Consider the following 12,294-nt stretch of genomic DNA (forward strand, 5'->3'; position numbering starts at 1 on the left):
CTGTAGTGCTGTAGTCATGTCCTGCTAGTGTCTTCAACTGTAGTGTTGTAGTCATGTCCTGCTAGTGTCCTCACCTGTAGTGCTGTAGTGCTGTAGTCATGTCCTGCTAGTGTCCTCACCTGTAGTGCTGTAGTCATGTCCTGCTAGTGTCCTCACCTGTAGTGCTGTGGTCATGTCCTGCTAGTGTCCTCACCTGTAATGCTGTAGTCATGTCCTGCTAGTGTCCTCACCTGTAGTGCTGTAGTCATGTCCTGCTAGTGTCCTCACCTGTAGCCTGTAGTGCTGTAGTCATGTCCTGCTAGTGTCCTCACCTGTAGTGCTGTAGTGCTGTAGTCATGTCCTGCTAGTGTATTCACCTGTAGTAATGTAGTCATGTCCTGCTAGTGTCCTCACCTGTAGTGCTGTAGTGCTGTAATAATGTCCTGCTAGTGTCTTCACCTGTAGTGCTGTAGTGCTGTAGCCATGTCCTGCTAGTGTCCTCACCTGTAGTGCTGTAGTGCTGTAGTCATGTCCTGCTAGTGTCCTCACCTGATGTGCTGTAGTCATGTCCTGCTAGTGTCCTCACCTGTAGCCTGTAGTGCTGTAGTCATGTCCTGCTACTGTCCTCACCTGTAGTGCTGTAGTGCTGTAGTCATGTCCTGCTAGTGTCTTCACCTGTAGTGCTGTAATGCTGTAGTCATGTCCTGCTAGTGTCCTCACCTGTTGTGCTGTAGTCATGTCCTGCTAGTGTCCTCACCTGTAGCCTGTAGTGCTGTAGTCATGTCCTGCTAGTGTCCTCACCTGTAGTGCTGTAGTCATGTCCTGCTAGTGTCCTCACCTGTAGTGCTGTAGTCATGTCCTGCTAGTGTCTTCACCTGTAATGTTGTAGTCATGTCCTGCTAGTGTCCTCACCTGTAGTGTTGTAGTCATGTCCTGCTAGTGTCCTCACCTGTAGCGTTGTAGTCATGTCCTGCTAGTGTCCTCACCTGTAGCGCTGTAGTCATGTCCTGCTAGTGTTCTCACCTGTAGTGCTGTAGTCATGTCCTGCTTAGTGTCCTCACCTGTAGTGCTGTAGTCATGTCCTGCTAAGTGTCCTCACCTGTAGTGCTGTAGTCATGTCCTGCTAGTGTCCTCACCTGTAGTGCTGTAGTCATGTCCTGCTTAGTGTCCTCACCTGTAGTGCTGTAGTCATGTCCTGCTAGTGTCCTCACCTGTAGTGCTGTAGTCATGTCCTGCTAGTGTCCTCGCCTGTAGTGCTGTAGTCATGTCCTGCTAGTGTCCTCACCTGTAGTGATGTAGTCATGTCCTGCTAGTGTCCTCGCCTGTAGTGCTGTAGTCATGACCTGCTAGTGTCTTCATCTGTAGTGCCGTAGTCATGTCCTGCTAGTGTCCTCGCCTGTTGTGCTGTAGTGCTGTAGTCATGTCCTGCTACTGTCCTCACCTGTAGCGCTGTAGTGCTGTAATAATGTCCTGCTAGTGTTCTCACCTGTAGTGCTTTAGTCATGTCCTGCTTAGTGTCCTCACCTGTAGCCTGTAGTGCTGTAGTAATGTCCTGCTAGTGTCCTCACCTGTAACCTGTAGTGCTGTAGTCATGTCCTGCTTAGTGTCCTCACCTGTAGTGCTGTAGTCATGTCCTGCTTAGTGTCCTCACCTGTAGCCTGTAGTGCTGTAGTCATGTCCTGCTAGTGTCCTCACCTGTAGTGCAGTAGTCTTGTCCTGCTAGTGTCCTCACCTGTAGTGCTGTAGTAATGTCCTGCTAGTGTCCTCACCTGTAGTGTTGTAGTCATGTCCTGCTAGTGTCCTCACCTGTAGCGCTGTAGTAATGTCCTGCTAGTGTCCTCACCTGTAGTGCTGTAGTCATAGTCACTTATTTTCTACCATAATTTGCAAATAAATTCATTAAAAATCCTACAATGTGATTTTCTGGATTTTTTTCCTCATTTTGTCTTTCATAGTTGAAGTGTCCCTATGATGAAAATTACAGGCCTCTCTCGCACTCCCTCAAATAATTTGGAGAAAAAAATCATATTTTATTCAGCTTTATTCAATTGTGTTCTTCATACTATAAAATAATGTAAAATAACGCCATAGAATTCTAAGCAAATCTTGTCTGCTAAATGAACTAGTGTAGCCCACAGCCATTTGGCATAGCCAGATCAGGACCTAACATAAGGACAACTCAGAGTATGCTATTCTGATCTTCTGAAATAGACTACATTTTCTTCATATCATGTTACTTTAGACCTGTCTAAAAAAATAATGGATTTATTGCGAAGGTGTAGGCTAAATGGATTTATTAGACTTTTTAAAATGTAGATGTTCCAAAGGTCTGCATCAGTGGCCTGTAGGCTATGTGTGGAAGCCAGGAGATGCTAAATGTGTTTGTTATTTGCTTGACAATCATATACTGATGACATTTTGTGAACACCACAGCCCTAATCCGGACAACAGAAGTTTTGTGTTTTTTACTTCGGAGGAGAAAACCTGGGAAAGGAGTCATCTCAGGGGTGAAGACAGATGTTCAGGTTGAATACCTGAAGATAATTCCTGGTGTGTTTGGTGCCTGGCGTCTGACTCGCTGGCTGAATAGAGAAAAAGAAGAAAGTCTGTCGGTCCTGTTGTTTTTTGATAAAGAGCAATGTTTCAAGTGTGTGCAGACGAACAGAGTATACTGAAGAGTGGTGTGTAGAAGGAAGATGGTTTGCAATTGTGGTGGGGATCCTGATCCTGAGTTCCTGGAGTGCCCTGTAAGGGTGAAGGAAATTGAGGTGGCAAAAGTAAGAGCGGACAATTGAATCTCCTTTGCAGAGTCGACTAAAATAGTTGAGAAAACAAGAGATGCCAGTGACGATATGGCAGTGGATACACCACAGCCTGTAGTAAATGTTTGCTGCCAGACAAAAGATACCCGGTGTGTTAAACATTTGGATTTGGGTGTGTTCATTGCCACAGTTATAAACTGTACAGCACAAGTCTCAAAGAAGTAGAAGAAACTGGACGTTATTATTTAACAGGTGTTAACAAGTGTTATTTAACAATTAACAGGTGTGTCTTGTTAAAAGTTCATTTGTGGAATTTCTTTCCTTCTTAATGCGTTTGAGCCAATCAGTTGTGTTGTGACAAGGTAGGGTAGGTATTCAGATAGTCCTATTTGGTAAAAGACCAAGTCCATATTATGGCAAGAACAGCTCAAATAAGCAAAGAGAAACAACAGTCCATCATTACTTTAAGACATGAAGGTCAGTCAATAAGGAGAATTTCAAGAATTTTGAACGTTTCTTCAAGTGCAGTCGCAAAAACCATCATGCGCAATGATGAAACTGGCTCTCATGATGACCGCCACAGGAAAGGAAGACCCAGAGTTACCTCTGCTACAGAGAATAAGTTCATTAGGTTTACCAGCCTCAGAAATCGGCAATTAACTGCACCTCAGATTGCAGCCCAAATAAATGCTTCACAGAGTTCAAGTAACAGACACATCTCAACATCAACTGTTCAGAGGAGACTGCGTGAATCAGGCCTTCATGTTCGAATTTCTGAAAAAAAAAAAAAACACTATTAAAGACATTAATAATAAGAAGAGACTTGCTTGGGCCAAGAATCACGAGCAATGGACATTAGACCAGTGGAAATCTGTCCTTTTGTCTGATGAGTCCAAATTTGTGATTTTTGGTTCCAACCACCGTGTCTTTGTCCACTCTAAAATGTAAAATGTGAAGTTTTGTCACACAACACAATGCCACAGATGTCTCAAGTTAAAGGAACATGCAATTGGCATGCTGACTGCAGCAATGTCCACCAGAGCTGTTGCCAGAGAATTTAATGTACATTTTTCTACCATAAGGCTCCTCCAACGTAATTTTAGAATATTAGGCAGTACCCACAACCAGCCTCATAATCGCAGACCACGTGTAACTACGCCAGCACAGGACCTCCACATCTGGCTTCTTCACCTGCGGGATGGTGTGAGACGAGCCAGCTGATTAAACTTTGGGTTTCCACAATTGAAGAATTTCTGCACAAACTGTCAGGAACCGACACAGGGAAGCTCATCTGTGTGCTCGTCGTCCTTATCAGGGTATTGTCCTGACTGCAGTTTGGCGGCGTAACCGACTTCAGTGGGCAAATGCTCACCTTCGATGGCCACTGGCACGTTAAAGAAGTGTGCTGTAAACGGTTGAATCCTCATTTCAACTGTACCGGGCAGATGGCAGACAGCATGTATGGCGCAGTGTGGGAGAGCAGTTTTCAGATGTCAACGTTGTGAACCGAGTGCCCCCATGGTGGCGGTGGGGTTATGGTATGGGCAGGCATTAGCTATGGACAACAAACACAATTGCACAGAGACACCGTGACAAATTCCTGAGGCACATAGTCGTGCCATTCTTCCGCCACCATCACTTCATGTTTCAGCATGATAATGCACAACCCCTTGTCGCAAGGATCTGTACACAATTCATGGAAGATGAAAACGTCCCAGTTCTTCCATGGCCTGCATACTCACCAGACATGTCACCATCAATTGAGCACGTTTGGGATGCTCTGGATTGACGTGTACGCTAAATTGTTTTGAGAGACTAGTCAAGGACCATATCACCTCCTCCCTACCTGACACCCTAGACCCACTCCCATTTGCTTACCGCCCAAATAGGTCCACAGACGACGCAATCTCAACCACACTGCACACTGCACTAACCCATCTGGACAAGAGGAATACCTATGTGAGAATGCTGTTCATCGATTACAGCTCAGCATTTAACACCATAGTACCCTCCAAACTCGCCATTAAGCTCGAGACCCTGGGTCTCGACCCTGCCCTGTGCAACTGGGTACTGGACTTCCTGATGGGTCGCCCCCAGGTGGTGAGGGTAGGTAACAACATCTCCACCCCGCTGATCCTCAACACTGGGTCCCCACAAGGGTGCGTTCTGAGCCCTCTCCTGTACTCTCTGTTCACCCACGACTGCGTGGCCATGCACGCCTCCAACTCAATCATCAAGTTTGCAGACGACACTACAGTGGTAGGCTTGATTACCAACAACTATGAGACGGCCTACAGGGAGGAGGTGAGGGCCCTCGGAGTGTTGTGTCAGGAAAATAACCTCACATTCAATGTCAACAAAACAAAGGAGATGATTGTGGACTTCAGGAAACAGCAGAGGGAGCAGCCCCCTATCTATGTTGACGGGACAGTAGTGAAGAGGTTGGAGAGTTTTAAGTTCCTTGGCGTACACATCTGAAATGGTCCACCCACACAGACAGCGTCGTGAAGAAGGCGCAGCAGCGCCTCTTCAACCTCAGGAGGCTGAAGAAATTTGGCTTGTCACCAAAAACACTCACAAACTTTTACAGATGCACAATCGAGAGCATCCTGTCGGGCTGTATCACCGCCTGGTACGGCAGCTGCTCCGCCCACAACCGTAAGGCTCTCCAAAAGGTAGTGAGGTCTGCACAACGCATCACCGGGTGCAAACTACCTGCCCTCCAGGACAACTACAGCACCCGATGTCACAGGAAGGCCAAAAAGATAATCAAAGACAACAACCACCCGAGCCACTGCATGTTCACCCCCCTATCATCCAGAAGGCGAGGTCAGTACAGGTGCATCAAAGCGGGGACCGAGAGACTGAAAAACAGCTTCTATCTCAAGGCCATCAGACTGTTAAACAGTCATCACTAACATTGAGTGGCTGCTGCCAACATACTGACTCAACTCCAGCCACTTTAATAATGTAAAAATTGATGTAATCAATTTATCACTAGCCACTTTATATAATGTTTACATACCCTACATTACTCATCTCATATGTATATAGGGTACGCTATACCATCTACTGCATCTTGCCACCTTGATGTAATGTATCACGAGCCACTTTAAACAATGCCACTTCATATAATGTTTTCCTACCCTACATTACTCATCTCATATGTATATACTGTACTCTATACCTTCTACTGCATCTTGCCTATGCCGTTATGCCATCACTCATTTATATATTTTTATGTACATATTCGTATTCATTCCTTTACACTTGTAAAGTTAGTTGTTGTGAAATTGTTAGGTTATATTACTTGTTAGATATTACTGCATGGTCAGAAATAGAAGCAAAAGCATTTCGCAACACTTTCATTAACATCAGCTAACCATGTGTATGTGTATTTGATTTGACATGTCACCATCGATTGAGCATGTTTGGGATGCTCTGGATTGACGTGTACGACAGATTGTTCCAGTCCCCGCCAATATCTAGCAACAGCCATTGAAGAGAAGTGGGACAAAATTCCACAGGCCACAATCAACAGCCTGATCAACTCTATGTGAATGGGGATGTGTCACACTGCATGAGGCAAATGGTGGTCACACCAGATACTGACTGGTTTTCTGATCCATGCCCCTTACCATTTTTTAAGGTATCCGTGACCAACAGATGCATATATGTATTCCCAGTCATGTGAAATCCATAAATTAGGGCCTAGTGAATTCATTTAAATTGACTGATTTCCTTATGTGAACTGTAAATGTTGCATTTATATGTTTGTGTTGCTGGTGCAGTGCTTATAATCCCCACTAGATGTCACAAGTTGCCATTTATAAACCAATTCACAAATTGCAACAAGGATGTCAAAACAAATATTTAAATTGAGTTCAGACTTTCTTTTGACTTCATTATCATATTACATTTGTATAATTTAACAAAAGAACATGATACAAACACACAAATTATAATAAAAACTATTGGCAGCTTTCATCAGATCTACGCATACAGTACCACCATTTTGGGGACAAGAGTGCAATTGGTCATTCAATGTGAAATGTAATTAGTATTGGAAGTTTCAAAACTCCATCATGTGTGTGCATGGTCCGTTGGTATTCAGCTGCACCATGTTTGATGATGGTTGCAATCTCACTACTCTTACTGGACAAAGCAAGTTCCTTCTCAAAGAAGGAGACAAAGTTAGAATACAGCTGCAGGCCCTCTTCTTTCCCAATGTTATTGTGGTACTGCATGCCCTTCCCTTTGGCCTTGGGAGAGTGTAGCCTGAGGCACGATGAGAACGCTCCCAGGTAAGTCCAGCACTGACACATACTTCCCAGAGTCAGCCTCACACAGTGTTCGCTGTAGATTATAGTATAGCAAAGTGATTAATAACCACTCAGTAGCAATACTGCTTTACGATTCATTGAAGAACAGTAACATTTACTGTTCACAGTCTTGCGAAGCCCAGGTAGGTGCATTATTGCAGTATTGTCCAAAACTGGACAAGCTGAACACCTACCCATTTTGGGGATAATGTCCTCTGTAGCACATTTGAAAAAACAGATATATACCATCCCTCTGTCAATCTGAAAACATGAAATCTTATGAAAACACCAAATTATTATCTTAGGCAAGGTGCAATTATTATTATTAGCATGCATTCTCAGTATAGACCATATTTGCATTTGAAAAAGGAGTAGAACATAATTCAGTAGTACCTCCACCCATTCAGCATCAGATTGATCATCTGCAAGTTTGACTTGAAGCATTGCATAGAGACACTGCTGAAGAACAGATCTTGCTTGTGGAGAACCTGCCTTTTCAGTCACACTATGTCACGCCCTGACCTTAGTTGTCTTTGTTTTCTTTATTATTTTGGTTAGGTCAGGGTATGTTTTTGTCTTGTCTAGGGTTTTTTGTATATATATGGGGTTTTGGTATATCTAGGTAAATGTAGGTCTATGGTGGTCTGAATTGGTTCCCAATCAGAGGCAGCTGTGTATTGTTGTCTCTGAATGAGGATCCTATTTAGGTTGCCATTTTCCATTTTGTGGGTTATTGTCTATGTGTAGTTGCATGTCAGCACTTGTTGTAATTAGCGTCACGGTCGTTTTGTTAGTTTGTTTAGTGTTCTTTGTTTATTAAAGAAGAATGTATTCTTATCACGCTGCGCCTTGGTCTCCTCGTTATAACGAACGTGACAGAATAACCCACCAAACAAGAACCAAGCAGCATGAAAAGGAGGAACAGTGCTTAATGGGGAGATGGACCTGGGAGGAGATATTAGATGGAGCAGGACCCTGGACACAGCCGGGGGAGTATCGCCGTCCTAAGGAGGAGTTAGAGGCAGCGAAAGCGGAACGGCGATACTACGAGGAAAAATACCGGAGAATAGAGGAACAACGACGATATGAAGGTACGCAGCTAGCAAGGAAACCCGAGAGGAAGCCCCAAGAGGCAGCCCGAGAGGCAGCTCTATCCCGAGCCAGTATGGGAGTTGTAGCGATGAGACAAGATACAGTGCCTTGCGAAAGTATTCGGCCCCCTTGAACTTTGCGACCTTTTGCCACATTTCAGGCTTCAAACATAAAGATATAAAACTGTATTTTTTTTGTGAAGAATCAACAACAAGTGGGACACAATCATGAAGTGGAACGACATTTATTGGATATTTCAAACTTTTTTAACAAATCAAAAACTGAAATTGGGCGTGCAAAATTATTCAGCCCCCTTAAGTTAATACTTTGTAGCGCCACCTTTTGCTGCGATTACAGCTGTAAGTCGCTTGGGGTATGTCTCTATCAGTTTTGCACATTGAGAGACTGACATTTTTTCCCATTCCTCCTTGCAAAACAGCTCGAGCTCAGTGAGGTTGGATGGAGAGCATTTGTGAACAGCAGTTTTCAGTTCTTTCCACAGATTCTCGACTGGATTCAGGTCTGGACTTTGACTTGGCCATTCTAACACCTGGATATGTTTATTTTTGAACAATTCCATTGTAGATTTTGCTTTATGTTTTGGATCATTGTCTTGTTGGAAGACAAATCTCCGTCCCAATCTCAGGTCTTTTGCAGACTCCATCAGGTTTTCTTCTAGAATGGTCCTGTATTTGGCTCCATCCATCTTCCCATCAATTTTAACCATCTTCCCTGTCCCTGCTGAAGAAAAGCAGGCCCAAACCATGATGCTGCCACCACCATATTTGACAGTGGGGATGGTGTGTTCAGGGTGATGAGCTGTGTTGCTTTTACGCCAAACATAACGTTTTGCATTGTTGCCAAAAGGTTCAATTTTGGTTTCATCTGACCAGAGCACCTTCTTCCACATGTTTGGTGTGTCTCCCAGGTGGCTTGTGGCAAACTTTAAACGACACTTATGGATATCTTTAAGAAATGGCTTTCTTCTTGCCACTCTTCCATAAAGGCCAGATTTGTGCAATATACGACTGATTGTTGTCCTATGGACAGAGTCTCCCACCTCAGCTGTAGATCTCTGCAGTTCATCCAGAGTGATCATGGGCCTCTTGGCTGCATCTCTGATCAGTCTTCTCCTTGTATGAGCTGAAAGTTTAGAGGGACGGCCAGGTCTTGGTAGATTTGCAGTGGTCTGATACTCCTTCCATTTCAATATTATCGCTTGCACAGTGCTCCTTGGGATGTTTAAAGCTTGGGAAATATTTTTGTATCCAAATCTGGCTTTAAACTTCTTCACAACAGTATCTCGGACCTGCCTGGTGTGTTCCTTGTTCTTCATGATGCTCTCTGCGCGAAGTTCAAGGGGGCCGAATACTTTCGCAAGGCACCGTATCTGCCTATGGTGTTCGGCTGAGGCAAAAAGAAAAGTGACGACTGCCGTGGTCCAGCGTCTAGAAGAACTCTCTGGTTGAGTGACTGCCAGCTACTGTGTAGGACAACTGGACATCTAGTCTTCTACTGTGTAGGACAACTAGTAATCTACAGAAAATAGACCAGAACACTGCACTTCTCCTTATCCCCCATTGTTGCCGCAGAGTCTGCAGAAATCCATGTTATCTGATCTGGTTACATGTGTATATATTACATACTTACTCTATTGAATGATGTACAGTATATTGGACTTTCATTGTTGTGACAGTGATAACATTATGTTCAGTTTCAATCTGTCTCTTCAAACCGGTGAGTATTCAATATATAGATTGTGTTCAGTCTGTTCAAATACAACAAGTTTAATTTAAGCCTTGAGACCACAATGTACAGTCCACAGTAAACTCATTGGTTGTTATTTTGTCCTAAAGCATAAGGTGAAAATAAATAAAGGAATGCTTTGGTTGTTTGTTGTTATTTTTACTTGATGTCTGGTGAGTTGTGCTTTTCTTTTTTTAAATAATATTTAAACAATCTTCCATCTTCATGAAATGCAACATGTTACTAAGTCAGAGATGAAAATAAACAACCTACTATTGCCCACTTGACTTGGAAGCCTAATAAGAGTTGCAGTTACTCTCTATAAACACCTGGTGGCACTGCATATCCAATCAAACATCCCCAACCACCAGTCGTATCAGCCTGGTCTCATAGACTAGATGTAACATATTGAATGTAAATCTGGTACACTCAAACTAGTATGATATATTACATATGGTATGGTTACATATGACAGAAGGTTACTTAAGACAAAAACTAAAGTAGGGTGGCTGGTCAGGCGTATAACGTGAACATCTAGCAACCCAAAGATTGCATGTTCGAATCTCATCATGGACGACTTCAGCATTTTCCTAATTAGCAACTTTGCAACTACTTACTACTGTTTAGCTACTTTGCAAGTAATTTGCATGTTAGCTACCCCTAGCCTAGCTAACCGTAGCCACTTAGCTAACGTTAGCGACAACAAATAGAAATTCATAACATATCCCGTTTTGCAAATTTCAAAAATGTCGCAGGAATTGGTTTTCGGAACAACATATTGTACTAATTGCAATTCGTAACATATACGAATTTACAATTTGTTAAATATACTAAATGGATTATGGACATCCACAAATTAATACATACCATACAAATCGTAACATATCAAACTAATTGGACTTTCTCGGATTTACATTTACTATGTTATGTCTACCCATGAGTCCAGGTTGGTGATATTTATTTCCTCAGCCTGAGTGGGATGAGCACTCTGTGACATGCGTCAACAGGACTACTTCCCGCATATTTCTGTCACTCCCTAGACTCATCTAACTACAGCAGCTGTTTCACTTTCAACCAAACCAGCCACCAGGAAAGCCAAGCCAGACAGCTCAGTGTCTTATCAGGTCAATGAGCATTGAACATTTACTGCTTTTCCTGTGTAGCTGTGGTTATTCATTTGCATGCTGTTCTATATTTTAGGAACAAAGTATGACTGTGTTTATATAGGCAGCCCAATTCTGATGTTTGTTTCACTAATTGGTCTTTTGACCAATCAGATCAACTCTGAAAAAGCTCTGATGTAATTGGTGAATTTTTTTATCAGAATTGGGCTGCCTGTGAACGCAGCCTGAGAGGTCCTACCAAACCCCTTCAGACTAGTTCTTGATGACAAAATGACAAGTAAAAGTGCATTTAACCTAGTAAAATACTACTTGAGTAAAAGTTTTAAAGTATTTGGTTTTAAATATGCTTAAGTTTAAAAAGTAAATGTAATTGCTAGAATATACTTAAGTATCAAAAGTTAAAGTATTAATCATTTCAAATGTCTTATACAGTATTAATAAGTAGTACTTTAAAGTATTTTTTGTTAAGTACTTTACACCACTGCTGAGGCCTGTCCTGTGTTTGGAGACACTGGCTGGGGTTGAGACTGGTTGTTGATAGGATGCACTTCTGCTTAGATGGTCCCCATTAAAGAGGAAGGCTCACTAGTGCAGCCATCTATTTGTGGTTCTGTTTAAAGAACTGAACAGTATTGTGGTCAATTTATTTCCATTCAAGTCTTGTTTTCAGTTCTGTGCACTTATTTCACCTCAACTTGACCTTTATTTTTAGGGACACTGATCAGCATGATATTGTCTTTAATCCCATATATTCAATGCATTCAGAAATAATTCAGATCCCTTGACTTTTTCAACATTTTGTTATGTTACACCCTTATTCTAAAATGTATTTAAAAAATGTGCCTAATTAAATAAAGGTTAAATAAATTAAAATATTGGTGGAGTGCTGCAGAGATGGTTGTCCTTCTGAAAGGTTCTCCCATCTCCACAGAGGAACTCTGGAGCTATTTCAGAGTGATCATCGGGTTCTTGGCTCTGACATACATTGTCAACTGTGGAACCTTATAAAGACAGGTGTGTGCTTTTCGAAATCATGTCCAATCAATTGAATTTACCACAGGTGGACTCCAATCAAGTTGTAGAAACATCTCAAGAATGATCAATGGAAACAAGATGCACCTGAGCTCAATTTCGAGTCTCATAGCAAAGGGTCTGAATACTTATGTGAATGTGATGTTTCAGTTATTATTTTTTATACGTTTGCAAACATTTCTACAAATGTGTTTTTGCTTTGTCATTTTAGGGTATTTTGTGTAGATTGATGAGTGA

At 42.5% G+C, this 12,294-nt stretch overlaps 1 pseudogene; it reads right to left on the reverse strand.

Annotated features, from left to right (window-relative positions):
- Window positions 1–6,813: 6,813 nt before the first annotated feature.
- LOC110504221 lies at window positions 6,814–9,736 on the reverse strand (annotated as a pseudogene).
- Window positions 9,737–12,294: the final 2,558 nt, after the last annotated feature.

This window comes from Oncorhynchus mykiss, chromosome 25 (assembly GCF_013265735.2).
Source record: "Oncorhynchus mykiss isolate Arlee chromosome 25, USDA_OmykA_1.1, whole genome shotgun sequence".
In the NCBI taxonomy this organism is placed as follows: Eukaryota; Metazoa; Chordata; class Actinopteri; order Salmoniformes; family Salmonidae; genus Oncorhynchus; species Oncorhynchus mykiss.